Here is a 10,991-nt window from a genome sequence, read left to right as displayed (position 1 = left end):
TAGAACTTAAAGAAAACATGATTATAACTGAATTCATGTGCCAAAAAATATTCTTAATCCATTAAAATTAAAATTAATCATTATATAAATTAAATGCCAAATTGGTCTCGTATAATATATTTATCAGGCCTGTTACACATACAAGCCTTTTTGGCTTACAAGTTCTAAAAGTCGGCCCAAACCCAACAAAAAGCACACGCACTACACTCCCCCACAATCGAGCGTAAACACACGCGCCTTACTCAACCGTTTCATTTTTCCGAAGCGTGCTCATTATGAAAGACTCTTCCTCCTCTTCCTCAATCAATACCCAAACCGTCGAGATTCAAGGCACATTCGAAACCAACTGCAATTCTAAAGAAACTGTCCAACTCCTCGCGAAAAGTAGAAGAAATCAAGAAGAAAACATACAAATCTCCATCAAAAAACACCAAAAAGAACAAACAAACATTATTCAAGGTACTGTTTTACCGTTCTTTTAGGTTTTTCACATTTCTGTTTCTGATTTCGAAATCGAAGCACTATATCGTCCGTATTTCTCTCTCTGTTTCACTGTTCTTGGTTTAGATCTCATATTACTATTCTGATAAAACTATTTTTCGTTTATGCTATTTTATGTACTTCTAGTGAATGGTTTAACATGTGTTTTGATCTATTTTGGTACATATTTTGTGCATGTTTACATATTTTTTAAGTAGGTTTGTATACATATAAACTCTGTATTGATTTTCAGGTGAAATGATTTTTGGTGGCACACTACAATGTAAGCACACACACACACACTACAAGTCAATTTTTCTTAATACAAATATAGGTTATTTAAATGAATCTATTTTTGCTTTGTTTACAGCACACCAAAGACTTGAAGTGTGCCACCAGACTATTGATTGAAAAATTTGAAAAAATGAGCGAGCCACAAAAAGTGATTGTTCGTGAATTAGATTTTGGTGGACTCATGCACATCCCACCATTGAATGTGTCTCACAAACTATTAAAGGAGTTGGCTAACTCCTTTAAATTGGACAAAACACACTAGAAACAAGCTATGGTTCCTTTAAAGTTAATTCCAAAATAATAGGGGCTGCCCTTGGCCTCAATGCATCAAGTAACTGATTACAGAAAACATCTATACTTCCATTCTCTGTAATATATTCTTTGTAATATCTTATTCTGATCTTATATAATCAAGCAATAAATTTAGGAGTATATGAGTAATATTTGGGTGTATTTCAAGTGATTTGGAGTGTAAATTATTTTCTTTTTTGTAGGAGATCTATTTCCTGATAAATTGAGTTATAAGAAACTTTCTGAATAGAACAAACTGAATTTTAGAAGGTTCCAGGGGAAGACTCTAAAGAATCTAACCGATGACATGATGAGTATTGGTGTTGAAAACGAACAAGATCGCCTGATGTTCAAGAGGATTTTCATCCTCTATATTCAGATGGCATTCTTATTGCCAACAACAATAAAAAAATCTCTCCTGTGCACCTAGCTCCAATTTTTAAGATGAAACGGAGGGCAACTGCGGAGCCCATGTGCTGAATTTCATCATCAAAGGCATAACTAATTACCGTCTGAAAAAGAAAAAATAATCGACGGCTGTCTCTTTGCCTTGATGATAATCTATTTCCATCTACCAAAAAACAAAGACAAGAAAGGAGAAGAAAACCCTAGACTGCCCTAGTTAGCAATTAGAATAGAGAGCAGTTGGTTGCAAGGATGAGAGCAGAAATAGACAGAGATATGGTAAGTGAACAGAATACCTTCTCTAATTCGGGTGTATTTTATTTATGTAGATGCTGTAAACTGACATTTCTACTGTTTCAGAGCATCGTAAAGAAGGCAGAAACAAAAAAGAAATTGAAAGAAAAAAAAAGAAACATAATATTGTACGACAGACAGACATGTTTAGTTCCCTATACTGTTTGAGCATCTCTGCTTGATTTGGACAGCAAGAATGTGAATGATGCAACACAACCTTCGAAATGATCCAAGCACCAACATCCTTCAATGTGTGTATATAAATTCTTCCAGATTAATTTAAACCAGCAGTGAGATTTGTCTTCTCGGTCGGAGATATTTTTTATTTCCATTTTCTCTCTCTGCTACATGTAATCAATTGATTCTTAATTTCGTTTCCCTTCTTATTTGTGCTCTAAACTCTTGTAGAAAAACCTGCAGCCTTTGCATAGTCCTTGTAGAAATTTGCAGCATTTTCAACTGACCTTGGGAATAAACTAGTCATCAACAACACAGTGGGGCTGCAAAATACACCAAAAAATACACCATGTTAAAAACAAGCATATACTATAGAGTTTCTGCACATCATAAAAAATAACACTTCAACTAAAAACAAGCATAAACTGTAACAAAAATAATTCAACTAAAAGAATAAAACAATTCACCCTCCGTCAAATGAAAAGCCATAAACTGCAAATACACCCAAACTTCCTGAAAATACACCCAAATAGTTCTAATCTACACCCGAACATCTGGTATAAAATGCATAAAATTAATCAAAACTAGTACATTAGATTCAATTCACAGTCAATGTTCACGCATTAATTTCACATTCAATGTTCACGCATTATTCAGCTACACAATCATAAACGACTAACTGCATCAAATTCAAATTCAATAATTAACTAAAACTAAATCACACCTCAGGAACTTCATTCGATTCAAATTCAAAATTCACTTCGCTCTGGTTCAGCTGACGATCTGAAGTTGAATTATCCATTATTTTTAAAACGATTTCAAAGTTTGATTTCAGAAACCATAAAAATCGAGAAAAATAAAGCAAGAAAACAGAGAGAGAAATGCACGTAAATAACGAAGGAGAAAGCAGTGAGAAAAAGAAATCATCTTTAAAACGATTTCAAAGCTTGATTTCAGAAACCATAAAAATCGAGAAAAATAAAGCAAGAAAACAGAGAAAGAAATGCACGTAAATGACGAAGGAGAAAGCAGTGAGAAACGCACGTAAACAACGAATGAGAAGGCAAAGAGAAAAACATGAACGAGATCAAACAAAGAAGGCAAGAAATTCGAAAAAGGAAAGGAAATCCTTTGAAAAAAAAGAAGTTATATATTCGCGCGTTAATTGATTTAAAAGACTGTTAAGGAGGCGCGTGAAGCACACATGCCATAAGAGGCGCATTTGAGGGTAAAGCACTTGTAACACTTGTAAGTATTAATCACTTGTATGCTGAGATTATTTAAATTAATATATGTATTGCCCACAAACAAATTAGGAAATTAAAATAATTTCCTAACAACTTACAATGTAGAAAAATGTGGTTCACTGTCTCTGGTTTGTTACCACAAAGTATACAAATATCTTTACATTGAAAATTTGGTGGTCAACGCTCCCAAGATCACGAATCATGTTAGCATTTCTACTCTTAGTGGAACAACACCTTGCCAAACATTATCAAAAGCATATTTCATCGGCGGCTCTTCTTATGTCTTTTCCATGGCAATGGTCATAAAACTCTTTGTTGTGTACTTCTCATCCTCTCCAAATTTCCACGCCAAGATATTCCTATAACATGCACAAAGATACACACTTTTCAATAAATATTAGAGGAATGCTAGGGAGACAGCAACTTTTGGAATTTATAGCCATTAAATAGCCATTAATGAGGCTTTTAATGGTGTGAGATTTCATCAAATGGCTCACTTTTCTTTACTGGTTACATGTTGGCCAAAATTTGATAAAGTTGTTGGCCCCTTAAACTTTTCCTAAATATTATAACTTTGTTAATTGTGTTTTTTCTCTCTCAAAATTTTTTTTTTCGCCATTGAAAATTCCAAATCCAAGATGTTTCCATCCACACACATAGTCATAGATGCAATGATTTTTCAACTTTGACACACTGAATAGTCTAAAAACTCTTGCGTGTAATGATATATCTCATATCCATATGTCCTTCTAGAATTTGACCCTCTTGTCATCATCCAAACACATCTTCCATAATTCTCTATTTATTTCATGAAAAAATTCACTTTTATTTGCAATGTTAATAATATCTTTCCATAGTCCAGTCACACCTTTACACTCATGCTCAGCCATACGCGAATTCATCTCAATGTAATAACACGAACGCACCACCTTCTTCTACAAGGGCTCATCCACGAAATTCATCTCAATGTTAGAAAATTTCCACCAATATTTAAACAACATAGCTACATTACTCATTGCTAAATCCTCAATGCCCAAGCCACCATGCTCTTTTGGTTGTTACAGTTATTTTCATATGAAATTGATATTTAAAAATCGTTAGATAATTTGATTAATTTTACGAAATCATAATTCTCAACTTCATGTGAGTGTTTACCGTAATAGTTTAATTTTTTTCTAAATAAAATAAAAAAGCATTTATTTTTAGATTGTCTTGAAAATGAATTTTTGTTACAAATAAACCTCTCTTTTCAGATAAATTATTATAATGTACATGATTTTAAAATTTTTATAATATACCTTTTGCAACGATTTAATATGAAAAAAATGTAATGTTTAGTATTAAATCATAATGTCCTACCACCGGCTAAGATTTAGTTGGAGTCATCTTAAAGCTATTAAATTGTATTCTCTACCAGAATTTAACATGATATTTAATATTAAAAAAGTAAATTTGTGTGATATAAATATTATAATAATAAAAATATAATGAAGTGTTTTTATTAATAATGTAAGTTTTCATAATTTTTTAGATAATTTTTTTCTCATGAACTTCCCAAAATTAATTAACCATTAACACTATTAGTCCACTGAAAAATGTTGGCCGTAGACCTTCATTACAAAGTTAACCCCTGACAAAACAAAAAAAAAAATAGTTGACTCTCAAAATAATAGCATAATATAACAAATTTTATTGATTATTAATAATCAATATACAACAGTCATACATACATAAAATAATATCTGGCAATGATTTTTTTCCCTTACTCCATCACCATTTAAAAAATGTTTGTCGCTTATAAAAGTATAATATAATAGTTTAAATAATTTTTGTATAGATTATTTTTATTCAACAACAACAAACAACAATAAAGCATCTCACTAGGTGGATTCGGTTACATGAATCAAATAATATACCATTAAAATCTATCATATACCATATCTATAGAGAGACTGATTATATGTAGACTTATTTGACTACATCGTGGATGGTTTTCTTAGGTCTAGCTCTGCCTTTTACCTTTTATTCATCTTCTATCCCATCCACCTTTCTGAGAGTACATCACCAACCTTCTTTAGGGATGGCAACACTACCCGAATCCGCGGGTACCCACCCCGCCCCTACCCGCTCGGGGCGGGTAATTACCCGCCCCCGCACCGGGGCGGGTTTTAACGGGGCGGGTTCTTGGGCGGGGCGGGGCGGGGTCGGGTTTAGGTTAAACCCGCCCCTACCCGCTCCGGTATATATAATATATATAAATATATATATTTTTAATATATAATATATGTAACATATATAAAATAATTAGTAAAATGATTAATAATATTATATCATATATAAATTTTTACTTTAATTTATGTTATATATGTAAATGGTGGTTATATAATTTTTAAAATTTTATTTTATTTGTTGGATTTAATAATTATAGGGGCGGGTAGGGGCGGGGCGGGTACCCGCAGGAGCGGGTTAGGGTTTAACATTTTACTACCCGCGGGTAGGGCGGGGCGGGTTTGATGCGGGTTTTTTGTAGGGCGGGGCGGGGTCGGGTAGAGCAAAAACCCGCCCCTACCCGCCCCGTTGCCACCCCTAACCTTCTTCTTTTCTTATAATTATTTTTGTAATTCACTTGAATTTTAAGCTTGGTATCATTTTACATGGTATCAGAGCGAGAAGATCCAACTATGGCAGATAATTTAGCTAATCCGAATGTAAGCCCTTCATCAAATTTTGCTGCTGATTTTGAGAATTTCACCGCTTTCATGCGTCAATTCTCTCAGTTCCAGGCACATCTTGGCAGATCTAGTTCCTCTTCTGCAATTTCTGATCCGATTTGCCCTTATTTTCTTCATCCAGGAGAAAGTCCTGGTTTGGCTCTAATTCCGCTTAAGTTGACACCTCAAAATTATTATCAGTGGTCGCACGATATGTGGAGAGCACTCAGATCGAAGAACAAGGTGAAATTCCTCGATGGATCCATTCTAAAACCAGGTGAAGGTGATCCTAATTTTGAAGCATGGGATAGGTGTAACAATTTTCTCCTCTCCTGGATCAACCTCTCTCTCAGCCCTGAAATCGCTAAGAGCGTGATGTGGATTAGCTCAGCTCCAGACTTGTGGAATGATTTAAAACGTCGTTACTCACAGGGAGATGTCTTTCGAGTTGGTGCGTTAAAAAAAGAATTTTATGCACTCAAACAAGGTGATCTTACTGTTACCTCTTACTTTGCTATGTTGAAAGCTATTTGGGAAGAATTAGAAAATTTACGTGCTATTCCTAGTTGTGTTGCTTGTGTTAATGGATGTTCATGTGGATTACGAATTGTTCGAGACTATGCTTCTGAGGAATATGTTGTCAATTTCTTAAAAGGATTGAATGAGCAATATTCAAATGTTAAATCACAAATCATGCTAATGAAGCCTTACCTGAAATCAACACAGTACTATCTATGTTAACCCAACAAGAGCAAGAATTGAATTGTGACCCGTCAAATAGCAACATAGTGACTAACTCTTTAGAGGTGCAAAACTCAACTGGAGGCGGTTCATTTTCTGGAAGAGGCAGAGGCCGTGGACGAAATTCAGGCAGAGGAGGAAATCAAAAATCTTATAGTCGAGGCTACACTTCAAAGTTTTGTAGCTACTGTAATCGAATTAGTCATTTAGCAAAGACATGCTATAAGAAAAATGGCTTTCCTACTCACCAAAAGCAGCGAGTAGCCAATCAACTTAGCACTGACGAGATAGTTGAGAATTCTAGTGCTGAGATTGCTGATTCTAACCAGGATAAAAAGAGCGATGATACAGTACTTGTGTTGACTTCAGATCAGAAGGAAACCTTACTAGTACTCCTTCAACAACCACGCATGCCAACTTCAAATAGTGTAAACCACATTACTTCTTCGGCCACCCTTACTCAACCAATAGGCATTGCTTGAGTGTATCATCAAATTTTACTAAAACTTCTTGGATACTTGACAGTGGAGCTACTGATCATGCATCCTATATTCAAGAGTCTTTCAAAACTTTTCATTATATGAGACTAGTTTTAGTAAATCTACCTGATGGTTCTACCACTACAACAAACATTTGTGGCACTGTGCAACTCTCTAAACATTTGATTCTTACCAATGTTTTATTCATACCTCACTTTAAATATAATTTGATTTCAGTGTCTAAACTCACAAAGTCATTACATTGTGAATTAAAATTTACTGATTCTTTTTGTGAGATACAGGTACTCCCATCATTGAAGATGATTGGGCAAGCTAAAGTCATTGGTGATCTTTATGTGATGGATGCTCAACCTTGGAAACTAACTACACCAGAAGTTAACACACATTCTATAAATGTCACAGTGCAGCAAGATTTAGGAACTCTATGGCATGCTAGACTAGGTCATTTACCATCCAAAAGAATGTCAATCATGAAAAATACATTTTCATTTATTGAATGCATTTCATCATCTCATGTTTGTGATTCTTGCCACTTGGCTAGACAAAAGAAATTGTCTTTTCCCATTAGTAATACACAATCAGAATATATTTTTGATTTGTTACATATAGATATTTGGGGACCACTCTCACTTTTATCTACTGCTGGCCATAAATATTTTCTTACAATTGTAGAAGATAAAACGAGGTTTACTTGGATTTATTGCATGAAACTAAAATCCGAAACTAGAGTGTTAGTAGAAAATTTTGTTCAAATGGTGCAAACTCAATTTCATAAAGTTGTGAAACAAATTAGAACAGATAATGGGATGGAATTTAAAATGAACTCCTTCTATAACTCAAAAGGAATATTACATCAAACATCTTGTGTTGAAACTTCTCAACAAAATGGAATTGCTGAGAGGAAGCATCAACATATACTGAATATTGCAAGAGCACTTTTGTTTCATTCTAATGTGCCAAAATGTTTTTGGCACTATGCTATGCAACATTCAGTACATTTAATAAATAGACTACCAAGCACCTTCTTGAATCATCAAACGCCTTATGAGGCACTTTTCAAGAATAAACCAGATTTGACTCATCTCAAGGTGTTTGGTTGTCTTGTTTTTGCTACCACTTTGAGTACTAATAGAAGAAAATTAGATCATAGAGCTAGAAAATGTGTTTTTCTTGGTTATCAATCAGGAACAAAAGGGTCCATTTTGTTTGATTTAAAATCCAAAGAAATTTTTATATCAAGAAACACTGAATTTTATGAACACTATTTTCCATTCAAACAAATACCAAGCACTGATTTTTCTATAGATCAGTCTTCAATTGAATCATCCAATTTTGACCATTTTGCATTCTTTTATAATAACTCTGCACATACTTCTTCATATGAGCATACTCATGGCATAATTGCACCTCACACCATACACACTACACCTGATTTATCTGCCACTTCTACATCACCTATGGCATCTCTTCATGATATAACAGATTCTACATCACCCGCCACCTTAGAATCAGCATCTGCATTGGCACCATTGGAACATTCATCCATTCATATTGAGTCACAATCTGCTGTACCAGTTTTGAGAAGGTCTGAACGAGAAAGAAAAACACCCTCTTATCTTAAAGATTTTCATTGTTTCCATATTTCATCACATAGAGATCCAATCCATGCGGCCCAATTACCTTCAACATGTAAGTATCCCATTTCTCACCATTTGTCATATTCATTGTTCACTCCCAAGCACCAGGCCTTCACTTTTGCTCTCATAAATAACTCGGACCCCAAACACTATTCTGAGGTTGTTATGCATGATTGTTGGAGGAATGCTATTGAGGCAGAACTCACTGCTCTTGAACAAAACAAAACCTGGATCATCATTTCTCTTCCTCCTGGAAAGAATGCAGTTGGTTGTAAGTGGATTTTTCGCACAAAATTCAACCCAGATGGCACTATCGAGAGGCATAAGGCACGTCTTGTTGCCCAAGATTTCACTCAAATTCCTGGAGTCGATTACATTGACACCTTTAGTCCCGTTGTGAAAATGAGCACTGTGCGTGTTCTTCTTACCGTTGCAGCAGCAAAGAATTGGCATCTTCATCAACTTGATGTGAATACAGCTTTTCTCCATGGAGACCTACATGAGGACATTTATATGAAACTTCCAAAGGGGTTGCAGTGTTCCGATCCAAACTTAGTCTGCAAGTTGACAAAATCTTTGTACGGTTTGAAATAAGCTAGTCGCCAATGGAACATCAAGTTGTCTGCTGCACTTGCTGATCTGGGGTTTACTCCGTCTGAAAATGATCACTTGCTTTTTACCAAATCCACAGGTACAACTTTCACAGCTATTCATGTTTATGTTGATGATCTTGTGTTAGTTGGAGATGATTTGAGTGAAATTCAAGCTGTCAAAATGTTTTTGGATGATAAGTTCAAAATTAAAGACCTTGGCCTTCTTAAGTTCTTTATTGGCATGGAGGTAGCACGAAGCAATGCTGGTATTGCACTGTATCAAAGAAAGTATGCATTGGATCTTTGCTTGGTGCAAAACCAGCATCTACTCCTATGGAGTACACTGCTTCTCTGTCTAAGGGCTTCAGGCTCCCCTCTTCCTGATGCAACCATCTATCGTAGATTGGTGGGCAGACTTCTGTACCTTACTAATAGAAGACCAGATCTCAGCTACTCTGTTGGATCTCAGTTCATGGATTCACCAACTGATGCCCACTTGAAGGCTGCCTATAGGATCATCCGGTATCTAAAACAATCACCAGCAACTGGCTTATTTTTCTCTGTCAACAATTCTTTCACACTATCTGGTTACTCTGATTGGAGGGCTTGTAAAGACACCCAAAAATCCATCAGTGGTTATTGTTTCTTCCTTGACCAAACTCTTATTTCTTGGAAGAGTAAGAAGCAGGCTATAGTTTCAAGGTCGTCCTCGGAAGCAGAATATCGCGCCCTTGCTAATGGCACTTGTGAACTCGTTTGGTTACTCATACTACTAAAGGAATTCAACATTCTTCCTCCTCTTCTGGTTGATATCTTCTGTGATAATAAATCTGCTATCTATATTGCTTCAAATCCTGTCTTTCATGAAAGAACCAAGCATGTTGAGGTTGATTGTCATGTGGCTCGAAACAAGTTCAAAGAAGGGGTTTCTGATCTTAGGCACGTTGTCTCCAGTGAACAACCGGCTGATCTATTCACTAAATCCCTTCCTCCAGGACCATTCTCTCATTTGCTTTCCAAGCTGGGATTACTTGATCTGCACAAACCACGTAATATCAGCTTGCGGGGGATGTAACATAATAGAGTTTGCTTTTTGTATAGCTGTCAAGTTGGTTAGTTTGTTAGATATAATTATAGCACTATTAGTTAGTAATTTATTTTCCCTTTTGTTATATATATTGTAATTGGTACTCGGTACTCTGTAGTGGTTCTTTTAATCAATTATTCTCTCTTTTCACTTCTTTTCAATTCTTCTTCCATTACTTTAAATTTCAATGACCTGAGAGTACATCACCAACCTTCTTCTTTTCTTATAATTATTTTTGTAATTCACTTGAATTTTAAGCTTGATATCATTTTACAATCACCATCTTACAAAATAAATATCTGTTATAAAAAAATATAAATCCATTATCGTAAGATAAATAAAAGGGGAAGAGAGTCTATTATATATATATATATATATATATATATATATATATATATATATATATATATATATATATATATATATATATATATATATATATAAGGGGGAAGAGAGTCTATATAGAAGTGGTTGTCTATCTGACAAAGTTAGACATTATTGATTCTGTAATCAAATAGTTTGAAGACTAATTCT

This window comes from Arachis hypogaea, chromosome 1 (assembly GCF_003086295.3).
Source record: "Arachis hypogaea cultivar Tifrunner chromosome 1, arahy.Tifrunner.gnm2.J5K5, whole genome shotgun sequence".
NCBI lineage: Eukaryota > Viridiplantae > Streptophyta > Magnoliopsida > Fabales > Fabaceae > Arachis > Arachis hypogaea.
This window is presented reverse-complemented; position numbering follows the sequence as displayed.